The following is a 12,376-nucleotide window of genomic DNA, read 5'->3' as shown; positions in this document are numbered from 1 at the left end:
GTGTTCCCAGGCAGCACATCTGACACAGACACCTCCAGATGCAGGCTTTCCAGAGAGCAAGGAAGGTCCTGGCCAGCTGGATGATGGAGGGAAGGGACTGTCCTTCCCAGTGGGGGAGGATGCTGTGGAGGGGCCAGTGCTCAGCCCTTGGCTTATCTGACTGTCGAGTTCTGACGCTTTCATTTGTTCGTGTTGAAACACACTATTTATAAACTTGCTTTTCCTGGCGAAACTCCCAGCCTTGTGGGGGAACCGTGTGAATCCCTCCAGCCTGCGCTGTGCTGCAGGATGGCTGCCTGGGTGCCAATCCTGGAGCTTCAGCTGGAGGGTCTTTGCCGACCCTCTTGTCCACCCCAGCCTCAGGGAGCTGCCCACTGCTACTGGTGGAAGATGCGTTAGTGCATCACCACCTCTGTTCCTTTCCCCCATTCTGGAGAGCAGAACCCCTGTTCTCACCCTCTGGCTCCATCCTCTGTGTCTCCTCCTGGAGCTGTGCCGGTTTTGTTGTGGGGGCACCAGGCACTGCTGCCAGCCCTGTGGCGGACGCGCGGGCGGGCACGGAGGGGGCTGGCGCGGGCGGAAGCGCTCGGAGACACCAGGCTGACGCTGCCTGAGCTGGGGAAAGGTCCCGGCAGCACATCTGTCGCATGAGAGATGGAGCTGTTAGAGCTAAAAAGGGAACCACGGGTTGTTCTGGGAGCACCTGGTAGTGTTCAATGGGAGCGGTCGATTTTGATTTGCAGTAACTGAAATCATATGGGAACAGAGCACCCACAGCCACGTGCAGTGGGAGGTGACACATTTTGATCTCTGTCCCAGTCCCAGCAGCACGTGGGTCAGGGTGCCTGTGTCTGTCCAAATGTCCTGCAGCAGAGTGGGGCCCCCCTGCTGCAGGGGGGTCATCTGGCACTGACCACGGGGACACAGGCAGGAAGAGGGGTGGATTTGGCATGCTGGGTGGGGCAGAGGGGAGTGGGTGCTGCTGCTCCCTGCACACTGCACCATGGGCATGCCCTGCCTTTCTCCAGTGTGGCATGGGGGACTCAGGAGGCCGTTTGCAGCCGTGCCAGCAGCATCCCTGCTGCTTCTCCTTCAGCCTGGACTGTCTGCACCCCTGGGGCTGTGCTGGCACTTCCTGGGATGGAGGGATGGGAAGGGAAGGGGGAAACTTTCATGGAAACAGGTGACCTGTGCCCGCTCCATGGTGGGAATAGGGGTTGCCATGGAGACAGCTTCTCCAAATAGCATCCTTCATCCCACCCCCGGAGCCCAACTCCCTTAAGCAACCCGAGAGAGCAGCGAGACAGATTTGCTTTATTTATTTGTTTCCTGTGTGCCTGCTTTGGGAAGGGTGCTGTTAATGAGAGCTGGGGGTTAGGCCTGCCAAGAGCAGGTCCCTCCACAGCTCTCCCAACTCAGGAGGTTCGAAGGCAAAAGCCATGAGTCATGAAAGGGGACTCAGCAGCAGGGATGAAACACTGGCTCTCATGGAGAGAGGGAATTAGCTGAAGTGGAGGGAGGATGACATGGCTGCCTAGTCCTAGAAAGAAGGTGTGGGAGAGTGGGGAATGGAGAGGGAGCTGAAGGAGGCAGGAAGAGGGTTGCAAGGTGAGGAGGGAGGGTGGAGAAAGCTTTGGAGATGCTGAAAAATAGAGAAAAAGAATGGGAGGGAAAGGGGACTGGAGTGGGGCATATAGGGCAAAGGAGCTGAGGGTTTGGGGTCCAGCTGAGGGAACAGGACAGCGAGAGGTGGGGGGAAAGTCTGGGCCAGAGTTGAAAGAAGCCTTACCACAGCTGGCACTCCAGTGGCCTTCCCACGGCATCCCCTGAGGTTAACTTGGGGACATGTAGTCCCAAAGGTCGGTGGATGTGGATGAAACGTGTGGTTCCCTCTGGGCTTGCTGGTGCTGTGCAGAAGTTAGCAGGAATGCTTGTGGCTCATGTTTCCCAAGCAGTGAGGATGCAATGGTGCTGGCTTTCAGCAGTCTGGACTTTACCCAGTCTGCTGTGGCTTTGGAGGGACAGGAAAAGTTAAAAACAAATTTATAACAGGAATTAAAAAAAGAGTGGTCGGGTGACAGGCTCCTTTCATTAAGGGTGGAAGGGAGATGAGCTGGCATGGAGCAGGAGGTCTCATGTCCAGACAGTCCTTGCAGCATACATCTTTGCCTCCTGGCTCTTGTGAGCTCAGGAACTGGCATTTCTGTGAGACTTTTGCTGCAAGCCTGGCTTTTGGGAGCTGTGGGGAAATGGCTGCAGCCATCCTTGGCAGGTAAGAGGACATCCTTCCCCTGGGATGGCAGGCTGGCATTGACTTACTGGCTAGAATCGCCTTCTGAGGAGGCGAGGAGAGGCTGCTAGCTCATTATTCTGAACATGGGTTATTTAGGGCATAGGCTGGGGTTATTTAGTGTCCCTTAAGAACATTTCTTCCCTAATAACCTCTGATGTTGCTTCTCCCTGCCTCCAGGCAGGTATGTCCTGCTTTCCTGGGATGTGGACTCCTGGCCTACAACACAGTGCTTGTCAGACCTGGCACTCCCAGCTCTTGGGAGCAAAGGAAAAAGCTCTTCGCTGGTGGAGACCCTTTCTGACAGCTCTGGGAGCAGGTGATTCCCCTGTAACCTGCCATTTCAAGAAGTGTTTCTCCTGGTTTAGGTATAGTGAGCTCTCTGTGGTGGGCTGTGTCCCTGCATCTCTCTGCATCCATTCTGGCATCTAGTGGGCATTGCCTGGTGGGTGGGCTTGGACCTGCTGGCTGTTGGTCTCCTCTGGAAGCTCTAGAGGTAGCTAAGGGCATCCAAGGCAGAGCTGGCAGGTGTCTCCCACTGCAGCCCGAGAAGTGCCTGCTTTAACATGGCCTCTTTTTGTGTTTTTTTTTGTGTCAGTTTTGTGCTCTCTTCAGCCAAGGAGAATGTGGAAGTAAATGTCAGTATCATCCTGACCGCTTGCACTCTCCAGAGCACCAGCTGCCTGACCTCAGACTCTGACTCTGCCTAACTTGGAAAACTGGGGTTTTATCTCTTTACATGGTCTTGTAAAAGTATTCTCCAACTTCAGCTAAACTCCCAGCTTTTTTTCCTTTCCCTGGGTTCTGTAATCACAAGTTTCCCACTTCCATGGGCTTGTGAGTCACTCCTTTACAATGCAGATCTCGGGCAAGAATGGCTGGTGTGGACTCTGTGATGCAAGGAAAGATTTGGGAGACTATCAGGTTGGCTTCTGCCTGACAGAGACTGTCATGTTCCTCCACACCCCAGCTCCCCGTAAAAGGCGCTCCACGAGGTGCTAGAAAGATGTGGCTTGTTCCTGTTTACAGCAAGGGAAATGTGTAATTCCTCGGACCATTAGCTTGGAGCAAGCTTTGCTCCCCTTGTCAGCTATGGCAGTTTAGGGTGCAGTCACCTCTTGCCTCTCTCTTTGCTAAGCTAAATACACAAAGCTGTACTTTCCAACATTTTCCGTATGTTCTGGCCTTAATTTCTGTTTTCTTTTTCAGACCTGTTTTCAACTTAGAAAGTTCTGTGGCTTGTCAGTAGCTCAAACAAATGCTTAATTTCAGCAATGGTTGTACTGCAGCATGTGGATCTCAGGTGGAGATCTTGTCCCCTGCCACAGACCCCCCAGTCCTGGGTTTGATCTGAGCCAGCTAATAGCAGTTTCAAACACGTGCCTCTGCCCTTTGATGGAGTTGTAGTTTCTCGATTAAAGATGGGAAATGATGCCAAGCCCTATGTCTTCTCTGAGCTTGATTGAATGGCACGAGTGCTGGTTTGTTTATCAGTCAAGTCCACCCTCCCCACAAAAATAAATCATGTTTGCCAACAGGATCTGACAGCTGTAAATGAGTGTTGGTTGGCATTAATTACGCCGATCTCCTTTGCTTCCTGGTGATCTGGCCCAGTTGCAGCCATCCGTATATTTTGTCTTGGCTGGCTTTGCCTGGCCAGTCTCTGCTTGTTCAAGTCAGTTATTTCCCCATTGGATGTTGGCAGGTACAGGCTGCTGTCTCTCCTGGGTTAGCATCTCCAGCTGGCCAGAGATCACCCTTTGACATGTGGACAGCTTGTCAGCGGGGACTTCAGCATGTTAAAATGTGTGTTATCTGGGTCTGCGAGCCACGTGTTTTATCTTGTCATGGAAGAACAAACATTTCACCCTCATCCTCTGCCCATGTCATCTGACTGTCCTAAATTCAGTGCAGAAATTCTCAATGAACACTCCTCCCTTCTCATTAGTGCTGCTGAGGCTTCCCCCGGCTGACCTATCCAGGATTTGTGCCATCCTTCAGACTCTTCTCCTCTACCTAGTGCCCCAAATCGCTCCATAACATGGATGCCTCTGCCTGGGGGGAGTTCGGAGCTTAAGTGGTCCTTTATGGCAGCTGAGCCTCAGCACCTTTGTGAGGCTGCACCTCATCTTTCCCCTCTGGCTCTCCTGACCATGCTGCTGAGCCTACTGCCATTGCTTAGATCTGTTGAAAATCCTTTTCTCCCAGCTGTTCTAAGTGAAGGTCTGTGGAGCTGTGTTGCCATCCCAGGTGGTTGGTGTTTTAAAGGCCATCCTTTTGCTTGGCTGTGTTTGGAGGCTGGGATTGGGGGTTGGGAGCTGATAAAACATTTGCAAAAAGGACTCAATTATTGGGATGTTTTTCCACTTAAATTCTTTCTCCTGGATGATTTAGTTTATTTATTCCGGGCTCTGTGCATGAAGCATTTTTAAATGCCAACTTGTCGTGTGTGAGCAGCTCAGGCTTCAGTCTGCACGTGCGTGAGAGCTCATCACAGTGGCAGCTTCAGCCAATCAACTGCTGCCCGAATTTTCCTCCAGAGGTCTAGGAATTACTAACAGATGCTCAGTCCTGTGTTCCTCAGCCACAGCTTCATTTGTCTTCATGAACTCCTTTGCTCTGCTGCAAGCCTTGGGGACCAGAGGCTAGAGAGGTGGAGCCCTTGCTGAGCAGGGCCAATCAAAGCCATATAGCCATCTCTATAGAGAGAAGGAGAAACAGGATACCTTTATCTAGAGCTTATCGCTACTAACCTGAGACTTTGCTGCCCTCAGTGTCTGTCTGTCATGTGGGTCTGGCAAGACTCATCCAGTTGATGTTCTTCCTGTTTGCATCAATGGGTTACCCTGCAGAATATGCCAGTGGCTTTCTGGGAATTTGAATTCTTGATCCTTCTCCTGCCTTTTTCCCGTGCCCCAGTGTGACTGTGGGAATTAATTTGCTTAAAGGAGGTGCTGAGGTTAGGGGTGGGATGACCTTCAGTTTAAGCCCATGTGTTCTCGGGTATAGGTCTGTAGGGCTCCCAGGAAGACAGGAGGTTACCTGACACTGCTGGAAAGTGATCCTCACACATCAAATAATAACGGGGGAAAACGTCATAGAGGATTTGGTGTGTCAGTCTTATATCGATGGCAAGGATGAGACCAGAGCTGACAGTGTGACAGGCTGCTTGGCCATGGGCTGTCAGATGTTTGGAGTAAGGATTCAGGCTCCAGGGAAACAGTCCCTAGCTGGGCTGTAGGTCATGTCACATGTGGCTGGTACACTATTCATGGACCTTTCCTGGTTGTCCACCAGCCTGGTTGATGTTGAGGACAAGGAAGGACCAGAGTGGCTTGGTCACTGTGCTGAAGAGCACCCTTGGCTGGTGTGTGCTCTCTGCCAGGAGCCAGTGAAGCTCTGGATCTCAGACTGGGGAGGATGAGCAGGCGAGGGGTGGGCACTGTGATGCTCCAGCTCGAGCCTGTCTGAAAGGTGACATGCAACAGCAGGAAGTGGAGAGGGAGCCCGAGGTGCCTGTGCCTTTGCAGACACGTTCATCTCTCGCTGACCTGCACTGACAGCTGGTTTTCCGTGGGCTCTCTGCAGCGAGGACACCCGCTCACTGCTGGTTGGCACCCCCCAGCTGGATGTCACATCACATCAGTTTGCACGTTCACAGCGACTTGTAGTGATTAAATATTTTTAGCGACAAAACCATCCAAAGATGTTTTGGTCCTACGAGTGTGAGTGACCTCGCCTTCAGCGTGGAGCAGGCAGGGGAGGGCAGGATGCCCACGAGGTCAGGCTGTGGAGCTGAGGCAGATGGAAGGGGGTTTGGTGGGAAGTGTTGTTTGATGCCATGGGGGCCTTGGGCGCGGGGTGGGCTCGTGCGGCAGAACAGGTCCATTTAACCTGTGTCTGCAGGGAACGCGCTCCTCCTGTGTGGCTGATGGAACATATGGGGATCCGGGGCTCTGCGTCACGTCTCCTGCCACTCGCAGCAGGCATCCCCACTTCCCGTGTCCCCAGAGGAATGTGGCAGCCTCAGGCCACTGGTCATCTGCTGTCACCTTCTCCCTGGTCCTTGCGGGCCGGCAGTGAATTAACACTGACGGTGCTTCATGTTCAGTGCTGCCTGTGCCAGGCACATTGGTGTGCACCGGTCAGTGTGTGCTAGTTTCCCAGCCTGTGCTGGTGCCATTCCTGCTGCTCTGCTGCCTGTGCCTGCACACACCTTTCCTCTTGCAAGCAAACTGTGCAGCTTCTGTTTTGGCTTGGCTATTCAGCTCTTACACGGGGGCAGGTGTGAAACTGCAGCTCTGATAGCATTGCTGCTTTGAGCAGGAAAGGTTCGCTGACCAGCTTTGAGCTTAGGTAAGTTACAAAGACTCCTTGCCTGCCTCTGCAGCTTGTGCCATGTGTGAAATCACCCAGGTTTTCCTCAGCTTTCTGTTGACTCTGTGCAGGAGTCTGTCTTAGCAGCAGGCAGGGGAGTCCAGGTTCTAGGGAAGCAGCTAGTGTGGGATGCAGGCTCCTGCCACTGTGGCCTCCCAGTTCTAATTGATCACAAAATGGGAGCAGACAAGGTTGGAAGGGGCATGCAAAGAGAGCACAACCTTTCATGGGAAAGGGAACGTGGTTATCTAGCACACAATTGTATCTTGAAAGCCTCCGGGCCTCCACCACATTCCTGTGGAGGCTGTTCCAGCTGACAAATCAGCCCCGGGTCTCTGCTGCAATGGGAGGTTTCCTGTGACATCCAGCATTTTGATCCTATTGCTATTCCAGCTCTTTTTTTCAGGAACATTTCCAAAGGCTTTTCTCTTGAAAGAAGAGTGAACTTCAGGTGCCTGCCCTTCTATGCATGCCAAACTGTGTGGGCATCCCTGATGGCCTGGCAGCCAAAAGCCTGGACCAATGTTGGCTGCCAGTCAGTGGTCCTGTTTGGGGGCATTTTTGTCCCAGGAGGGAGTACGAAGCCACCTCACCTTCCTGAGCTGCTGCTTTGGAAAGTTGGCCATGCAGCCTTGTAATGACTTGCCCAACCTTACAAAATTATCACAGAGATGAATCTTCTCAGACAAAAGATTTGCTTCCCCCTCTTCTTTGCAGCGAGAATTAATGATCACTGGAGAAGCCGAGGATATTTCATACAGCTGTCCAAGGAAGAGAAAGAACTGAAATGGTTTGCCTTGGGCAAGGAGGGAGAGTGAAATACTACAGTGCTTTTCTGTCAGATCTCTTTATCGACTTGATCTGTACATACACTCTCCCCAGATGTATTTATAGAGAATCCCAGAGGATGCAATCAGTTCAAAAGGTTTTCTTTGTCAGGCATTGGAGACGTGTCCAGCTCTTTCCAGCAGGGAGAGTGTCCCGAACCTTGGGGTCTTCCCTTCTTGACAGCTAGTCAATTAATTTAAGGATGAGATTGATCTGCCTCTCTGCAATTATTTTAGCTGAGTCCTAATGAGTTTTGTCTGGACAGGTTCTTCCCCACAGCCCTCTGAGCCAGACCTTGCCAGCTGTACCAGGTTTAAGAAACAGTAAAATGAACCTAATAAAGTGCGAAACAGCTTCATAGAAATATTTCTTTTTCCAACAAAGGCTGTTGGCCCAGTTTCCCTGGCTGTGAAGCTTCCACTTTGAAACCTGTGGAGCAGGCAGATAATACACTTGAAAGTGGTGGCATTTTTACCTCCAGAAAAGGGACCATTGTGCTATGACTAACTTGCACTTTTTCAATCCTAGTTAGGTATAAAATGGTAGGAAAGGCCCTGCTGGGGGGGGCGGGGGCAGGAGAGTGAAAACATTTCTCTTCTGCATAGAGTCAAAATATGGATGGATGAGTCGTGAGGTTGAGTGGTGATCAGATCACAGGGATGAAAGAACAAAATCAGTTCTTGCTCCTCCTCTTGCCTAGAGCGTGTGTGCCATAGGCAAGGCACAGCTCTGGGGCTGCAGTGGTGGCTGGGGCACCAGTGAGGTGGCCAAGCCCAGCTGTTTGCGCTGAAGCAAAGGATCACACTGGAAGTCCCTTGGGGTTTTTTTGTTTGATAGGGAGATATGCACACACACACAACTCTCTCAATTCCGCCTGCCTGCAGCACCTGCTGCCCTGTGGGTGCTGTTTGAGTTGATGGTGCTGTGTGCTGGTGGCCCTGGGCAGAGGCAGCAGGCTGGATGTGTCCAGAGCGGCCAGTCCTCATGACTAGGACAGGTGTGGAGGTCTGTGGAGCTGCTCACATCTTGGGCAGGCTTTCATGGGCTCAGCATGTGTTTTTCCTCTCTTTATGCAGTTGCTTGGTGGCTGTCACTCTCTCTGGACCCACAGGGCCTCATAGCCTTTGGGGAGTGGGTGCAGGGTATTGAAAGGTGCAATGTTCAATGCAGACCTACACACAGCCAGCACATCCCATCCTGCTTTGAGGAGCAAATACCCACTGCCTGTTTATTGTCAGGACAACTTGGATTGTCCTGATAGGCTGCCAAATCCTGGCCCTCTGAACTCCTCTGGATTTGCCAGGACTAGGTTCGTGTTCATACCAAACTGCCTCAGCTGTTGCAGGGCTCCAGAGCAGCTTGCAGACTGGTCTGTGAGCTCCTTGAAAGAGGAAGGTTGAACTGTGCTTAATTATTGGCTTGCAGGCTTTTGGAGAGTGCCTGTGAGCCCTCAGTTCCAGGACTCCTTTTGTGTCTTCTCTTTTCCAGCATGTGGCAGCTTATTCCAGCCTATGCTTCAGCCATACCAGGGAAAATCAGAGCCTGTAATAGAAATGTTGGCAGTTTCTAATTGCCCTGAGGCAGCTGATAGAGGTCTGAAGCATGGCAGGAGTTCAGGCTTCCTGTGCTGCTTCCTCTGCTCCATCCCAAGCGAGCAACAAGTCATGGCAATTCTCTTCACCTTTGTGGCCATTGTGCTAGGTAGGTCACCTGGCACCTCTCAGATTGCATGGGAACAAGGAAAGGTATTTGTTCCCCTGCTGTCAAACCACAGTGGGCGGAGGGGCCAATCTCCCTGGGGAGCATAAGCCAGTTCTTGTCTTCTGTCACTCTTCAGCTGATTTCTGTCAGGATCTAGTGCAGTGCCTGGTGTTGGTAAGAGATGGAAGGTACCCATTACCCTCAAGAGTGGATCAGCACCTGATGGTCGCTCTTGTCCAACAGCCCAGCCAGTATTCACCTTTTGTGGGCTCCTCAATGCTGTGGTAAGTGTGAGGACGCAGAGGCTCTTGCCTGGCTTGAGCAGATGCATTTCTGCTGGGTTTGTTGGAGATAAACTCTCCCTTAGATAGGATGCCTCTGCCCTGCCAGGTCTGCTAGGCTGGGTCCATAGTCTGAAAAAGAATGTGCTTCCAGTATGGAAGAAAGGAACAAACCTTCCTAAGAGGGGAGATGATGATAGGGAGTCATCTCTCCTGGGTACCAGAGAGAAACTAGTACTGATTTGGAGCAGAGGCTCAATACAGCTTTTGTGACAGAATCAGCCTCCTCTGGCACTGGGATGCCAAAAGAGAGATACTGGGGCCATGAAATGGTGAGGCTTGGGGTATGCTTGTCTTCCAGGCCACTGACATCTGAATTTTGCACATGTCTGTTTTGCATGACTGCCTCCTCCTAAAGCTCAGCGAGGCTCTGCTGATCTGAGGCTGAGCTCCAAATTAAATGATACCAAGCAGCGCAGCTTTACATTTCAAAGGCTCAGAGCAGAAGGATGCCTGGGACTTTCTGTCACTATGGAGTAATTGGAATGATATTTTTTTTATTTTGGCGGCTTATACAATGACCACCAGGTGCTCGCTCCACGGACAGATGGTTTTACCTGCATCCTCTGCTAATGTGAGGAATTATAACAACCCTGCAGGGATGAAGAGGGGTAAGAGTACAGTGGGCAGAGCAAGTTAGTAAGTGCTCTGTGTCCCTGGCTCTGGCTGCTTATCACAGTGGTAACTTGTGGATGGGCACATTTGCATCACAGAACCCCTGGAAATTTCTGCTTCTGTTCCCCCATTCCACACACCATCAACCAGAAAATCTGGTACATTTAAAGTTGCTACTGTGTCTCTTTTCCTTATCTTCACAGGGATAGACTCTAAGGCAAGGGTGCTTCTTGAAGGTTAAAGATGGAGTTCTAAGGCAGCTGGGAGAGCGATTGATCTGGGAGCCCCAAGCCCAGCAGGGCACTGGAGGCTGTTGCCTTTCAAACGAAACCTGAAGGGGTGACCTGGCCCTGGGGGATGAAGAGAATGTGCCATGGCTGATCACAGAGTGGCCCTGTGTGCAGCTGCCTGTTGGCTTCATGCATTTGCTGACAGTCTCTGTTCCCACTCTGTAAGGTTGTAAGGCACTCTGGGAAGGCTGAAGGGAGGGAAACAATGGCCTCATTCCCATTGTGGACACCTGCATTTTTTCCCTGCTACTGGATGGCCGATTACTCTAATTTACTCAGGGGTTTATTTCTGCCTGGAGCTGATGGCAGGTCCTTGACATGCAGGAAGGTAGATATCTATCATCTGCTGGGGCCAGCTGCTCTGCTCTTCACGCTGTGCAGATTCACAGCTTGGGGTAAGGTCCTCCCAGTGATTCAGTAACCAGACCGTGAGTTGGCAAAAGCTTATCAAGAGGTCAGTGTGGAGAAAGACTTGCTCAGGTACTTCTCTACCGAGCAGTACAGGAATGAGCAAAGCAGAAGTGGCTGCTGTGGCTGCAGGAGCTGCCAGATGTTGTGGGCTTGCAGTGGAGGAGCACAGCCATCCACTCCTCTCTGTTCCTGCATCTTCCTCCTCCTCTCTCACATGCATCTCTAGGTGCCAAGTTCACTTGTCCTGCACAGGTCCTGCCACCCCAAGAAGCCACTGCCTTCACCTCCCAGCAGTTCCCCTGCAAAGCTGTGTCTCCTGTGGGCACTACTTTGGGACCCATAGCATTGGCTCAGCTCTGGCTTTCTCCTGTGCCCTGGGGCATAGGACCAACATCCAAATCCCTCCCCTCTTGCTATCCAAGACCCAGCAGCCTTCCTGGGACAGACTTGCAGCAGTCAGAGTATTCTTCCTGTCCATGGCAAGCTGTGGCTGCTTGGGGAAGGGCATGTGGGGACAGAGGTGTAGATATGCTTCCCCAAAGTCCTCCCCATCCTCCAGGTACCCAGGGTTTGGGGGGGGACATCAGCACTGGGAAGAGAAGGAATGTCCTCCAGGTATCAGGGCACTAATGAGGATCTGGAGCAGCTGATGTGCTGTTGTCAGTGGTGTTACACAGAGCTATGTATTGTTTGGGGTAGCTGGGAGGGCAGAGCAGTGGTACAGATAGAGAGCTGGCTCCCCAGGAGGGAAAGATCTGGGAAGCTGAGTGGCATGATGCATCTTCAGAGCATTACCAGCTCATGGAGCACATCTGGGAATGTATGGGATCCTTGTGGAAGGGCAGTCAGGCCAGTCTGTCCTTGCCTAACTGCTTTGATATCTCCTCCTGATTGATCTGCACAGTCAAACTCATGATCCTGTGCTGGCAGAGGAGCACTTGCCAGACTGCAAAGGTCGCTGAAAGCAGCTGCTCCCCTCCCCTGCTGCCTCTGTTGCCAGCAGAAGAGCCCAGCTTTGGAGGCACTCAGCTCGTGTCCCTGCTGGCACCGCCAGCCGCTGGCTCTGCACGCCCGGCACACCGCGGTGGCTGCTCAGCGGCTGCGCTGCTCTCCAGACCGAGGTAATGAGCGCCCTGGGACCTGTCCCTGGTGGGCCGGGGAGGAGGAGGAGGAGGTGAGAGTTGCAGAGGAAAGGCAGCCTCACCTCGCCTTGCCGTGCCTGCTGTCAGCAGGGCCGATGGAGAAGTCGGCCAGCACGTGCGGCCGCTGAAATGGCATGTCCTGGCTCGAGGACACCTGGAGCTGTCCCTGATAAACCTGCCTGGTGCTACTGGTTCTCCTCCCTTACCCCCTGCTCGCCCAGCCTGTGTTCCAGCTGCTCCTGCACTGCAGGCAGCCTGCCCGGCTGTGCCGTTTGCTCTGTGCCCGCCAGCGCTGTTTGAGTGCGCCGGGGATTTCCTCGGGCGAGTCGTTATCGCCAGCGGCTGCAGTGGCTGCGGGCTCTGGGGGCTTCATTAGCCGAG

At 52.6% G+C, this 12,376-nt stretch overlaps 1 protein-coding gene across 2 annotated transcripts in view; it reads left to right on the top strand.

The window, feature by feature from the left end:
- Window positions 1-12,376, top strand: part of TEX264 (testis expressed 264, ER-phagy receptor) — a 39,131-nt gene that overhangs the window by 8,598 nt on the left and 18,157 nt on the right. The window lies entirely within an intron of this gene.

Source organism: Poecile atricapillus, chromosome 9 (assembly GCF_030490865.1).
Source record: "Poecile atricapillus isolate bPoeAtr1 chromosome 9, bPoeAtr1.hap1, whole genome shotgun sequence".
In the NCBI taxonomy this organism is placed as follows: Eukaryota; Metazoa; Chordata; class Aves; order Passeriformes; family Paridae; genus Poecile; species Poecile atricapillus.
The sequence above is the reverse complement of the archived record's forward strand: the minus strand, read 5'-3'. Positions and strand labels throughout refer to the sequence as shown.